We start from the raw sequence: 15,627 nt of genomic DNA, 5'->3' as shown, positions 1-15,627 counted from the left end.
CAGTTAACTTGTATATTAGAATAATCAACACTGATTTGCAAATTCCTATAAACTGTTTTAAAATAGTCAGCGAATAAATTCGATGCACTCATTGAATCAACTGATATTTCATTGTTATATTTCATAGTATTTGGAAGATCGTTCATGTTATTTTTCTCTTTCCAAAATTTCCAAAAAGAGTTACAGTTGGAATTGATTTCAGTTTCCATTTTTGATATATATAAATTGTAACATTCTGTTGTTTTTAATTTACATAATCTCCTGAGTCTAGAAAATTCGTCATATATATTTAGATCACCACTTATCTTATAAAGTTTATGCAGTCTTTTTTTAGAATAAATAAGGTTTTTCAGTTCATTAGAAAACCATTTGGGAAAACACGATGTCTTAAAGTACTTGACAGGGATCCACTTGCGCATAGATTCATTTATAATCCCATTGAATTTGCTAAGGCATACATTTAGATCAGAGTCCGAAAACAGTTCTTGCCAATTAATTTGTAAAATAAAAGAGTTTATGGCATCATAGTCACCGTTAGAGAAATCATAATACGCTTCATTTACTTTCATGTTCGAATAAGGTGCATTGCATAATAATACTTGAAAATCAAATATAGGGTGATGGATGGAATCACTGATTAAAGTTTCACTTGCATATTGTATCTGTGTTTCTAAATTATTCGAGAAAACAAGGTCCAAAAATGCATTTCTGCTATTGGATATTTTGTTAATCTGGTACATATTTAAATAAGAAAAGCAGTTAGCAATGGCCAGAGCTTTAGGACAGCTGTTTGACGATTCCGCAGTTAATGTATCATCAACAATATTCCACCGTGCATCTGGAAGGTTGAAATCGCCACAGATATAGGCAGAGGAATCTTCGTATTTTTGATATTTATCAATGATTAAATCACAAAATTGTTCATACACAATTAATTCAGATCGCGGAGGAATGTACACGGCCCCAAAAATAATGTTCTTTGACCCGTTTAAAGAGGTTGCAACAAATACTGTATCAAACACACTACTTACAGATAGCACTTGAAAAGATTTAATCCTTTTATGAACTAGTATCATAACTCCACCGCCTCTAAACTTATTTAAAAGATGACAATTTCTGTCTGCTCTGAAGATTGAATAATTATCTAGGCCTAATTCTGAATCTTTGAAATCATCATTTAACCACGTTTCAACTAAAATAATTATGTCGTAATTACAAGATAAAATATTTAAATATAACTCTAATAATTTAGTTCGTAAACCGCCAACATTTTGAAACTAGACATTAATTATATAGTTTGAATTTGTTAGTTTTTTTCTAGATGAGACGATTTTACTATTTTAGGTATACCCTTAATATATGTATTTTATGGTTACATCTTCACCTTTAGATTTCCGTTCCGTTAATTCATCTCTCAATTTTTTAAGTTTATCTCTTTGCATTGGTATTAAGCCATTATTTATTTTTATATTGTTTACTATTTTTTTACGACATCTTAGCAGTTCAAGAGCATCATCTGAATGTTTGCAAATAATTTTGAGTGGCCGCGGTTTACCTTTGTTTTCGATTTTTCCTAGTCTTATAACTTTTTCTACTTCCGTGGATGCTCCTATATCATTAATTATATTTAAAACCATTTCTTTATCATGAATAATTTTATCCTTTACCTCTTTACTATCAGATTCCGGAGCGTTGAACATAATTACATTTTTAGACTTGTTCAGGCGATCTTGAATTTCAACAATCATGTCATCTTCTTCGATGATTAAGTTCTCTTTTTTATTTTTAAGCTTCATAACTTCATCTCGTAGGTCGTTTATTAATTGAGTTAACTGAGGCAGTAACGCTCATCACATTTTTTACAGAGAAATCGCATCCTACGTGTCTGTAGTTGCTAAGCTCTTACTTCCGTCTCAGATAGTTCTCCACATTCTTTGCAAAATACAGTATGACAAATGTCACAACTGAATACTTTATTAACAGTTTTTCTACACTGACTACAGTTTGACATCGCAAATTAGTACGAAAGATAAGGTTTTGTAAAAGTAAAGCGACTTCTCGCTAAAAACGTACCGAAAGAAAATTCCGATGTGATCTCCTGATTACTAAACAAAACTGCTGAAAAGGCCACAATTTTGCTCTTTCGAGTTATTGTAGTCAAGAAAGTGTATTAAAGAAAGATTCACTATTTAATTTAAATTTAAATCCACTTAAATCCGTAAAAAACTGTTAAATGTTCAATTTCTAGAACTCTGATGTTAAACTACAACAATTAAAGCATTAAATATATTACTAATTTAAATAGTATAAAAAGAACTATTGTAAGAGTCGTTTAGTAAAAAATGTTATTTATTGTTACGAAATACACCCTAACGCCGCCCCAGTACGACGCCTATGGCCGTCGAGAGCTTTCTGGACGTACACATCGCGCTGATGGGTGAATCATCACTGCTGAGGGTATCGGGCGCATAAAGACAGGGCTGGAGCCGGTTACCGGAAGTCTCGAATCGGAGTCGCGATGGATGTTCGGGAAAGATCTCGATCGGAGAAGAATGGGTTTCAATAGAGGCGACCGTCGGGAATAGATTATTCAGCTAGTGGAGACAGTCAAAAGCGTCCAGTGAAATTCGCCGGAATAATTTCTGTACATATTCGTTGCAATAGCTAAGCTCTAACTTTTATTATAGCAGCCAATTATTATTTAATTAACAATTTTAAATGATATTATAAACGGCTAAACCCAAACTTAGCTCTCATTTAAAAGTAATCTTCAATATTATACTTTGAAAAATACAAAAATCGTACTATTAAGTAATAGGAAACTTTCTATAAGGTGTATTTTTTTGTGATCAAATTGCTACAAACTTCTTGGGAAACAATAAGAAAACTACGTTTAGTAAGTAGAAAACATGTTATCATCATATAAAAAATTTAAAATTAACATATTCTTAAAAGTGCATTTTATGTATTCGCGTCTTGATTTTTTCCCCAAAAATTATGACGACGTGAGTGACGGACATAGAGAACGTTTCCATCTGGGCATTTTGTGGATACAAAAAGGTTACCAAGATCGATGGAACCCCTAAATGCTCGCAAAATACTGCGGGACCATCAAGCGAGAGATCTCCAATGAAATCCATAGTAGGCAACCGAAAAAACGTCGGTCTTAGCTGTTTCTTTTGTTTTTTTCTTTTTTTAATCTACAATCGTTGTTTTTTTCTTAATTATGGTTGTTCTTTTGTTAATACATCACTTTTTGCCGTTAAAGATACAAAAATTAAATTGTTTTACCTGCTTTTTTGTTTTTAACATCAAATATGCATTTTTATTTTTAATTGAGCTAAGTTGTAAGGTTTATGCCCTTTGTTACAAACACAGAGACAAATTAAACGAAAACATTACAATTATGTCAAAGTTAGAGAGAAAAAATTGAATTTTGTTGACCAGTGTAGTTAGTAGTGTAATTCGTGTTAAAGAAATAAATCTTTGAGTTTTACCTACGCCCGATTAATTATTCGCCCGTCAACGTAACACTGGTGTCAGGAGTGGGATCAATTGGGCAGACGTCGGGGACTACTTACTTATAAGAAGCAATTTGAAGCTGCGGCCTTGTCGAATATCTGGAATGACCAATAGAAAGTGACCGCTTTGGTAGTAGCACTACGAGGTGCGACTCTGGAGATTCTATAGACATTATCAGAAGAGAACCAGAGGGACTATACCGCCTTGGCGACCGCCCTCGAACTCAGATTTGGAGATGAACACCTCCGGCAAGTTTTCGGAGCGCAGCTTAAATCTAAGATTCAGAAGAGTAGTGAATCTCTTCAGGAGTTTGCGGCAGATGTTAAACGTTTGGTACACGTCGCCTATCCTGAAGTTCCGCAAGACTTTCAAGACAGACTGGCAGCAGAAACCTTCGTGAACGAGGTAAGAGATAGTGAGGTAAGAAGAGTCCTGCAGATCTCCGGGGTCAAGAAACCATCCGAGGCGCTGATTCGAGCGTTAGAAGTGGACGCCGCATACAACAGCTCACCTCGTTCCAACGTTAAGATACGAGGTATCGGGGTTGAGGCCGAAGTAAACCCTATTCAAGAGAGTCTCGACAAAATGAGCGAGAACTTTGAGAAACTCGCCCGTGAAATAATTGCCGAAATTAAGACGGGCAGTTCTAGACAACATGGAGGGCACCTAGAATGTTACAGGTGTGGGCGTCAAGGGCATATTAGGAGGGATTGCCGTGTTAGATCGCCAGCGCCGATGAGGAGATCGCAGCCGCGACCTTCTCTACATCAGGAGTAGAAAAACTAAAGGCAGTCGGTACCTCGGGGCGCGTACTGGCTGCTAAAAAGAAGCCCCAACGACTATAATGGTTAGATGTATCGCGGGGAGCGTCGACAGCCCGACAATCAGCGGAAAAATCAATGGCCAGGAATCGAAGATCATCATCGACACAGGAGCCGAAGTGTCTCTTGCACGCAGATCCAGGTTACAAAATTGCCAGATTAAATCAGTATGTACTACCACGAATGTGAAGACGGTCACGGGAGAAACAACACGAGTTCTGGGTACAGAAGTGGTCAATGTAGAGCTCGGTCGACTCCGAATAAGGCATGAAGTTCTGGTGGCGGAAATCGCAGACGATTTCATTCTGGGTATGGACCTAATCAGCCGGTATGGTTTAATGATCCAGAACAGAAAATTCTGCGTTTCGGAGCCGAAGAATTTGTGCTGGGACGTCCGAATGTGGAAGCTGCAACAGTCAGACTAGTGGTCTGTCAGACAACGAAGGTAGATGGTAATGCAGAAGTCATCGTTCCCGCCAGAGTAGAGACGAACCCCGGATACAGTTTGGGGATGGTGACTCGACCCACAAGCTCCTGATCGCGAGCACCCTAGTCAAAACCGATCGTGACATACCCTTACGTGTGGCAAACGTGTTTCCCAATGCAGTCAATATTAGAAAAGGGGAGATTATCGGAATATGTGAGTCAGTTGCCCGGGTGTTGAATTGCGAGGAAGAAGACATTGAGAATGAGTCTAAGGAATGGGATACCAAAGGCTTGGAGGTCAAGTTGTCTGCTCGTGATAGAAAACTGGCTAAAGGACTCATTCGTAGGCACCGTAATGTCTTCGCCTCAGAGGAGGAACCATTCTGGAAGACCAACATCGTACAACACCGAATAAACACTGGTGACACGCAACCGATCCGTCAGGCTCCGCGAAGTCTACCCCTAGCCAAACAAGAAGAAGCTACAAGACTCGTGGACAACATGTTGAGAAATGGGGTAATTGAAGAATCCAACATCGCGTGGTCATCTCCAGTCGTCTTGGTTACCAAGAAGGACGGGACTACCCGATTTTGCGTCGATTACAGGAAATTGTACGACGTCACGAAGAAAGACAGTTACCCCCTTCCTCGAATAGACGTACCTTGACGACCTTATCCGGCTCGACGTGGTTTTCGACCTTGGACTTGAAGAGTGGCTACTGGCAAGTAGGCTTGCACCCGGACGACATAGAAAAGACTGCGTTCTCCACCGGAAGTGGCCTCTATCACTTCACTCTTATGCCCTTCGGATTATGTAATGCGCCAGCAACATGCGAGCGGCTGATGGAGATGGTGTTGAAAGGATGGACATGGAAGACCTGTCTGGTATACCTCGACGACGTCATGATCATGGGCAAAATGTTTGACGACCATCTGAAGAATCTCGAGGAGGTGCTAGAACGAATGGAAAACGCTCGTTTGAAACTAAATCACAAGAAATGCCCGCTCTTCCAGAAAAGAGTCGAGTTCCTGGGTCATATCGTGTCGGAGAAAGGAACAGAAACCAACTCGACAAAAGTTCTTGCTTTCCGGGATTGGCCCATACCAAGAGACAAGCATGAATTACGAAGCTTCTTGGGACTCTGCACATATTACCGACGATTTGTAGAAGGGTATGCTGACATCGCAGCACCGTTACACCAACTGACGGAGCAGAAGGCGACTTTCACGTGGAGCAGTACATGTGGGATGGCCTTTAAGAGACTAAAGACGGTTTTGTGCACCAGCCCCATTTTGGCTTACCCCAGGGACAAAGGAATGTTCGTCCTCGATACCGATGCGAGCAACTCGGGAGTTGGGGCCGTATTGTCGCAGATACAAGATGGGGAGGAAAGGGCTATCGAATATTTTAGCAAATTACATTCCAAACCATAGAGAAATTACTGTGCCACAAGGAAGGAACTGCTAGCCATTGTCAAAGCCGTCAACCACTTCCACAAGTATCTATACGGACAGGAGTTTCTGATCAGAACCGACCACGCTGCCCTCTCGTGGCTACTGCGAATAAAGAATCCCGAGGGTCAAGTAACGCTTTGGCTGGAAAGACTACAGCAGTACCACTTTAGGATCAAATACCGAGCGGGTCGATTTCACAACAACGCTGACGCTTTGTCAAGACGTCCGTGCGGAGAGTGCAAGCACTGCGACAGGATCGACGCCGAAGAAGGGAACCTGCCCGTTCGTCGGACGATTTTTGAGCAAGATGAAGGATGGACAACGACGCGGTTAAAGCGTGAACAAGAAGCAAACGACATAATCGGGCCAATACTAAAGTGGAAGGAGGAAGGACTCGAACGACCCGGCTGGGCGGAATTGTCCGACCAATCCCCCAGTTTGAAGGCGCTATGGGTCCAATGGGATTCCTTCGTCATGGAAAATGGGCTCTTGAAGCGAAGGTGGGAGAGTCCTGATGGGCGTACCTATAAGACGATGCTGGTACTCCCCAAGGTAAAGGTTTCCAAGGTCTTAGAGGAAGTTCATGCCGGAACATCTGGAGCCCACTTCGGAGTGAACAAAACCTTGTCGAAAATCCGGGAGAGGTTTTATTGGGTCGGCTATTGTGACGACGTCGAAAGTTGGCGTCGCAAGTGTACGACGTGTGCGGCCAGCCAGGGTCTTCATACCAGGGCGAGGGGAAAAATGAAGAAATATAATGTTGGGGCACCTTTCGAAAGAATCGCCATCGATGTGGCCGGTCCGTTCCTTGTAACAAACGACGGTAACAAGTCTATCCTGGTGGCCAGCGACTACTTCAGCAAGTGGCTAGATGCCTATGCCATTCCAAATCAGGAAGCCGCCATTCATTTGTCTCAGTTGTATAAATAAAAAGAACAATATTGCTCAGTTCAAAGCAGCTCAAACATAAGCCAACATTTTAAGTGACGTTTGAACTTTTGTTTATTATCAACGGATCGTTTTAAGCACGGTTTTAAGTTATAAAAAATTTATTTTGTCTCATCCTTATGATGGAAAGTTTATTTAAATTTCTTAATTTCAGTTCGTAAGGAGAACCTTTGGGTCCCCTCCCATAGTTATTACAATCAATGAATGTATCATCAATCGGTCAAATTTTACCTCCTCTCTTTAACTGAATCAATTCTCATATAACTGCCGCCTCTTCGCAGGTAGTCTTTCAAGAATGGTTAGTTATCGATGCCATAATAAAATATTCTTGAACAGCTACAATCAAACGAGTAATAACGGACACACTTAACTACAAAAATTTGTGTAAAGAATTGAACAGTTACTAAACAGTCGTAGATAAATAATTTCTTTTTGTTATGTTCTCTTTTCCACTTCTATTTCCATACACTTTGTTATATTTCCATGAACCATTAACTATTCTTTTCAATGTAATACTCAAGACTGGTGTATTTGCTACACAATGGACAATATCTAGGATTTCTCCGGTCGGATAAAACTAACATCGTGAATTATAGATCTGAAACAATGCTCTGCAATTTTGCAAAGATACTGGAAGATAGAAAGATGTTCTACCGAAACCAATAACGCAATTTTTTGTGATAAGTCAGATAATGACTGCCAGGGTGATGTCATTTATGTCGATTTTTCTAAGGCATTTGACAAAATTGGTCATGGCCGACTGTTGAAGAAATTTGAATCCCTTGTTTATTCAAGCATGGCCGACTAGTATAAAGATTACGGCCTATCCAAAGGTACCATACGTGCTGCCATCTATTAATAATTCAAAAACGACAAAAGAATTATTAACACTTTTTGAAAGGCACAAAGGCATTCATACCGAAACAAACGACCATTACACGTTTTGAAGTCTCATAATGTCAAAACAAATTAAAATTTTGCTAAATTATTAAGTGTAATTATTAATAAATGGCAACACGTATGGTACCTCTTGGACAGGCCATAATCTTTATATTAGTTGGCCATGATTGAATAAACTGGAGTTCATCAGGGTTCCAATTTGGACCCGCTAATGTTCGCTACATTTATTAAAAACATAGTTGATGCAATTGATGTGAAATTTGTTCATATTACCCTTGTTATGCGAAATTATATTGCTGGCATTGAATACATCAGGTTTAGGTACACAATTATCTACACATGTATTAAAAAAAAAAAAAAAATACTAGCACAACCTTCACTATTTACTTATATCTAATTTGTTTTCTGTGGAATGAGCAATATAAACAGGTTTTATTGCTGCCTATAATACCACCGAGGCATAATAGACCATCAGTGAGTGAGGTTGGTAGACATCCACCCCACAATTTTTTTGATTTACTGGCGATCTGACAGATGTAACTTTTGTGATTCATACTAACTAGTTCAACTATCAGGTAATAAATAGCTCTGTGATATATATAGCCGGTTCCAGAAAATCTTGGACGTCATTTTTCTAGCAATTTGAAAATTTTTATGTGGTCTATGCTTTATTGCCACTTTGACGTCTGAAGTTTAAAAGATTTCATTTCATTTCCAGTGTCAGCATATCCGCAATGTCAAAAATGAAAAAAATAAAAAAATAAAAAGGTGTTTTACACTTTGTGACAGTGGAATGATATCCTCGTTCAAGATTTTCTGGCCTCGGCAGTATTTACTCGTAAATAAGTGTGCGATCGAAATAAAAGGGTTGATAGCTGTGGTCAGTGGTCCACTTTTCACTTTCCGAGCGTAAGTTAGCAAGTATAGTAATCGACTTCATCGGACGAATGGCCACTTTTATGTTTTCTCGACGTTTCAGGACGAAAAAAGTAGTCTACCGTTTTGCGATAACGTTTGCAAGGTATAATAACGTTGAATTACCAACAAAGGAACCGCGTCTTGTGGTCGTGGGTTCGATGCAGAACTTGGCCGTTTCCTTTTTTTCTTGCATTGGTAATGTTTTATTGGTCAAGTTACGAACGAGTCACCCGATTTTCTCGAAAATGTGAGAATATACACGTTTTCATATTATCATGATAAAATAGAAATTATAATATTCAGAACATTTTGGTAGATTGTGGTTTAATTAATAATTTTAGTCCTCTGTTTGAGAAGACAAGCTCATTAAAATCAAACTAATTTCTACGTGACATTCTTTCGATGTATAAATATAAATAAACACTTGAGCTTTAGTTTGCTAGTACCTAATGCTGAAGGACATTTTATCTCGTTAATTATGTGCTTTGAACACATTTTACATTGTCCATACGGCGCAGGGGCTGTAGGGATGTTATTTATGTCGCTGGTTCTTACTTTACAGAGGTTATCACAAAACAAAAGTTGAAAAATCTAATTTTTTTAAAGAGCTGGATTTGTCGGATTATAAGGGCGAGGGAAGTTCTGTCGAAATAGCCTTTGTTGTTTGTCGTTTAAAGTACGTCACCTTGATCCATCTAGTGGTGCGAAGTTGATACTCGCTATTTTGTCTTCTTCTCTAATAAACTACTATTTTTAACAGAATGATGTGTGTATTTGGCATTCTATTTGACTGTCAAACTGAACAAGGAACGTGTTGATGTTTCCAATGTCATTCTCTATTTTAAGAATAAATTTCAAGACCCGCTAGAGGTCTTAATCAACACGGCCTGAAATGGACTCGTCCAAAGTTACAAAAGTTGTACATATATAATTATTTATGTTACATCAACATAAGTCAAATCAAAGACATTCAAACTCTAATAACCATATTTCATGGTCAACTAACTGCTAATATTAACAAAATATCAAAGAATGCCTTCAAACTCAAACCAACGGGCTGAAATCCAGCGTATCCACAATACTATCCAAAGATGTGTATCCTTTGGGATTTATTTAAAAAGTAAGCTGAACTGTATTATTGATACGTGTAAAACCTTAATTGCTGAAATAGAACCAGAACACAACGTCAAAAGTCGACTTTCCACGTAGTAATTTCTGATAGAACATTAACATTGGAATTATTGTACTGTTAATTTTATTTTATTCGACCTTTTCTTTTCTTTGTGATTTTGCTTGAAATTTGTCAAAATATTTCAGGTTTTAGAGATGTTTTTTTATTTTTCGTTTCAATTTTTGAAATTTAATTTAATTTTTAATACATATTCATATTTTTAGTTTCGTTTCGGAACAAAATCCACAAACGTCACTCGTTTGAACTGCTTCGACATACGGCTAATACTTAAAATAATTTTTTCACATAGATTGGAAAATTGTGCAGCTGTTTCTTCAAAATGAAACTCTTCCGACAATTCTCTTATTAAAACAATTAAGTTTTTTTTCTGAGATAATTTCTGATTAATCATGCAATTAATTTTATTTTTATAGAATAAAATGACGGACACGACGATAGAAGACCATCCAAACAGAATAGTTGAAACATTTGCACAAAAAACTATATTAATAACAGGAGTTACAGGCTTCGTGGGAAAAGTTTTTTTAGAAAAACTGCTTCGAACATGTCCCGAAGTTGAGAAAATACTTGTCATGATTAGAGCAAAAAAAGGCAAACACCCTAACGAGAGAATGGCAGATATTTTTTCTGGACCTGTAAGTAGAAATCATATTAAAAGTGTATATTGATTCCCCATTTTAGCTATTCAGTTTATTAAAGAAACAAAAAGGAGCAGAGATATTCCAAAAAGTTGAAGCTATCCCTGTAAATTTGGAAACTAGAGATTTAAGTTTGTCGTCCGAGGACAGAGAAAAAATAACTAAAGAAGTGGATATGATTTATCATTGTGCCGCTAGCGTCAGATTTGATGATACAAAAAATTGTCTTTCTTAATACTAGGGGCACAAAATTAATGTTGCAGTTGGCTAAAGAATGCGAAAGATTACTTGTAGGTGTACTAAAACTGTAAATTAGAAAAATGGGTAATTCTGGTTTCAGGTTTTTGCTTATGTAAGTACAGCTTATTGTCATTTGAACGAAAAAATTTTGTATGAAAAAACTTACCCTCCTCCAGCCGATCCGGATGCAATAATTAAAATTTGTGAGTGTTTGGATCAAGAAACGTTAGATCAGATTACGAATAAGTTAGTAATTCTAATTTATGTTTGATATTTTTGTTGTTATTGAATAGTGTAGAATAGATTTGGTGTTGTAGACTTTTAGGTGACATCCCCAACACTTACACTTTCACAAAAGCCCTTGCCGAAGCTCTAGTTGCGAATGAAATGGATAATCTCCCTGTTATAACTATTAGACTTTCAGTTGGTACGCTACCCATCACTTTTAGGATAAAATATTTCATACACTTATATAAATTTAGTTATTCCTATTTGGAAGGAGCCTGTAGTTGGATGGACTGATAACATTAATGGCCCTGCAGGTCTTCTTATTGCGGCAGGGAAAGGAGTGCTGCGTACTATGTACTGTCAAAAAGAAACCTATGCTGATTATATACCTGTCGATATAGTAGCGAATTTATTATTTTGTTGTACCTTCTTTTATCTACAGAAACAGTATGTATGCTATAACTTCATGAAGCACTTTTTTAAGTTATTGTATTCTAGAAAACGCATTTTTAATATTACTAGTTCATTCCAACATAAAGTGACGAATCAAGAAATCATAGAGATAGGTAGAAGAATTGTTTGCAATGATATACCTCTTAATGGAGTGTTATGGTACCCTGGTGGATCTATGAAAAAATGGCGGTGGCATCACAATTTAGAGTTTCTTCTGTTTCAGTGGATTCCAGCAGTTGTTTTGGATGGTTTGTTAATTTTACTGCGATATGATGCAGTGTAAGTGCACAAAACATATCCATTTAGGAACTGAATAAAAAATCTACAAAAAAAAATGAGCAAAAAATCTTGGGTTAAATTTGTAATTAAGAATTTGGCGAAATGCATTTGTTTCAGATTAATGAAGGTTCAAAGAAGAATATCTAAAGGTTACGATATGTTCGAGTACTATGCCAACAGACAATGGGATTTTAACAATGACGGAACTTTAGAAGCGATAAAAATTCTGAATCCTAGAGAAAGATCAGTTTATAAAGTGGATGGAGAGGACGTCGACTACTACCAGTACTTTAAGAATTGCATACATGCAGCAAGAATATACATTTTAAAGGAACCAGATGACACTATTCCTTCTGCACAAAAGCACATGGAAAGGTAGATGATATAAATCCAATATACTACCAAAATTATATGACTTTTTTACAGAATGCGGATACTCGATAAAGTCTGTAAAATAGCATTCACATTTGGACTGTTTTATGTCATGTACAAATATGTATTTATGCCGATTTTTTGCTTTTATTTTAATTTGTAAAGATTATTGTTTTTTCTTTTATATTAACGCGCTCATCACTTTGTAACGTGTTTACTATCGATAATAGTACTAACAGGACATAGGGATTGGAATATCTTTACCGGTAATAATCTGGATGCGTTGGTAAAAAGTTGCTATTATATGCGTGACATTTTATGTAAGATTAGTACTATGAGTATAAGTACTGGCTAAATATATTAATGACATTTTTACATTGTTATTAAAAGGGTATTAACATAGATCAACCTTATTTTATCAGATTAAAGACAGGAGTATTATTTATTTTTATAGAGAAAGTTGTTCTTCTAATTAATTGAGATAAATGGTCATACTGGGAAATGTTATTGGTGTTGTTTTCTTGAACTTAAAATGGTAATTTTTAAATATAATACATAGGTCATATGTTGGTTTTATTCATAGATATAACACCAGATTAAAATGTGCCAACCCATTTGGTAATTTAAATGGGACACTACTGGAAGCACTATTTGTCACAAATTTGAAAAGTTTATTTATTATCAGTTAGCAATATATAAATTTATTTAGATATATACCTACAATTTCTTTGCTTCGTAAGGACAATCCATAAAACAAGTGCAGCTTGTAAACATATAATAAAACCTGCTGACCCCGTGAACTTCGTTTCACCTACAGTTTAATTTTGAATCTGTAAAATCGAATGCTTTGAAATCTTGCAGATGTTTCAAACATATTTTTAAGCATAACAAATTTTTATTCAAAATATATTTACTTATCCCCTTCAAAAAATTGATGACGTCAGCCCAAAATTTTGCCAAATGAATCCTTTTTAAAATATCCAAAATAGGATGAGACTATACTTGTGATTTATCATTCCATTCATATTTTTTAGTTTTGCTTATAGGGGGTGTCTCAAAAAAAATTAATCACTGAGTCAGTTTATTTTATTGATTGAATTAAGAATTGCAAAACTAAATGTTTAGATTTATTGCAGACCTTTTGAAGTTACTGTTTGACATGGTAGGTTTTTAATCAAAATATATCTGTTTATCAAGCCCAAAAACTTGATGACGTCATCTCAAGATTTTGTCGAATAAATCCTATCTAAAATGTGCAAAATATCATCAGTATATTTTCGTAAATTTATCATTGCATTCATATTTTTTAGATTTGCTTTTACAGTGACAAAAAAATGTATGGATCAGTCAATTTATTTTAGAAAATAACTCAAGAGTTGCAGAAATGACATAATTAATATAATTCATAATGTTTAAATATGATAACTATTAATATGTGATAATTAAACCGAAAACCATTTTCCTAAGAACACGAGGTTAGCAAAAACAAATTAGTTTGTTTAAACATTGTTAAATTAACCCCGAACATGTACAATTTCTGAGCGAAAATATGAAAAATAATTTTTGCAATCTCATCGTGACGTACGATGACGCCACTGTCACGTGAGCCACCTGATAAAAGGTCACATTTTTCAGTCCTCTGCGTTTAGTTTTGATTTCGGTTTTGTGGCAGCAACATCAGAGTCCGTTTTGGCTTAAAAGTAGGGCTCTTTTCACGAATTTCTAATTTATATATTTAAATATTAGTGAAAATGTGTTGTATTAGTACTGTGAACACGAACGAAAATGTATATTTTTTCGAAAAGGACCGAAAACAGGGTAAGTTCGAGTTCAGTTTTAATTTATCGGATTCCGTGATTCGTTCACTCGACAATATTTAAATTTTGGGAAAATTTTCGAAACGATTGAAATCGGTTGATCAAAGCTATACATTTTCACGACATAAATAAATAAATTTTAAACATAAATAATATCATTTATAATGTTTAAATATGATAAGCATCAATGTATGATAATTAAAACGAAACCCGTTGTCCTACAAGCCCGAAATTATTAAAAACAAATCAATTTGTTTAAACAATGTTAAATTATCCCCGAAAATGTGCATTTTCCCGGCCAAAATATGAAAAATAAATTTTGCAATCTCATCGTGACGTACGATGACGTCAATGTCACCTGAGGTACTTGTATAAAGGTCACGTGTTTCGGTCCTTTGTGTTCAGTTTTAATTTCTGTTTGATGGCGGCAAGATCGTCGCTTCATTTTGGCGTAAAAGTGGTGCGTTTTAGCGAATTTCTAGTTTATTATTAATACATATTACGGAAAATATGTTGTGTTAGTGCTGTGAACACGAACGAAAATGGATATTTTTCCGAAAAGGACCGAAAACAGGGTAAGTACGACTTCAGTTTTAATTTATCGGATTCCGTGATTCGTTTGGTCGACAATGTTTACATTTTGAATAAATTTTCGGAACGATTGAAGTTGGTGGGTCAAAGCTATACATTTTCGCGATATAATTAAATAAAATTTAAACATAATTAATACAATTCATAATGTTCAAATATGATAACTATCAATATATGATAATTAAACCGAAATACGTTTTCCTAAGAACACGAGGTTAGTAAAAACAAATTAGTTTGTTTAAACGTTGTTAAATTAACCCCGAAAATGTACAATTTCTGATCGATGAAAAATAATTTTTGCAATCTCATCGTGACGTACGATGATGTCACTGTCACATGAGCTACCAGATAAAAGGTCACATTTTCGATCCTTTCTGTTCAGTTTTGATTCCGGTCTGGTAGCAGCAACATTGGAGCTTCGTTTTGGGTTAAAAGTAGCACGTGTTCGCGAATTTCTAATTTATTGTTAATAAATATTAGCGAAAATGTTTTGTGTTAAGTGTTGTGAACACGAAGGAAAGTGGATATTTTTCCAAAAATGCCCGATTTTTATTAAATATGTTGTTAATAACATGCATTCAGGACTGATAAAGTACGCCTTTAGAATGTACAAAGTACTGCGTTCATAATTCACAAAATACCGTATTCATAATTTTTAAAGTACGGCGTCCAAATTTACAAAATACGGTGTCCTTCACCCATGCTATCAAACCTTAGTCCTCTCTTTTAATGGCAAGACGCACTCCAGACCTCCTCGTATTGTTTGGTTCTTGCTGGGCAACAGCAACGAGCGAGCAAAGTCATCGCTCTTTGGTGGCAAACGTGGAG

General features: G+C 36.2%; 1 pseudogene; it reads left to right on the top strand.

The window, feature by feature from the left end:
- The first annotated feature begins 10,600 nt into the window (after positions 1-10,600).
- Positions 10,601-12,746, top strand: LOC135138661 (putative fatty acyl-CoA reductase CG5065; annotated as a pseudogene).
- Positions 12,747-15,627: the final 2,881 nt, after the last annotated feature.

Source organism: Zophobas morio, unplaced genomic scaffold (assembly GCF_036711695.1).
Source record: "Zophobas morio isolate AGI-343-1 ecotype UQ-CSIRO unplaced genomic scaffold, CSIRO_AGI_Zmor_V1 ptg000030l, whole genome shotgun sequence".
NCBI lineage: Eukaryota > Metazoa > Arthropoda > Insecta > Coleoptera > Tenebrionidae > Zophobas > Zophobas morio.
Note: the sequence above shows the minus strand (reverse complement) of the source record. Positions and strands in the feature narration are given on the sequence as shown.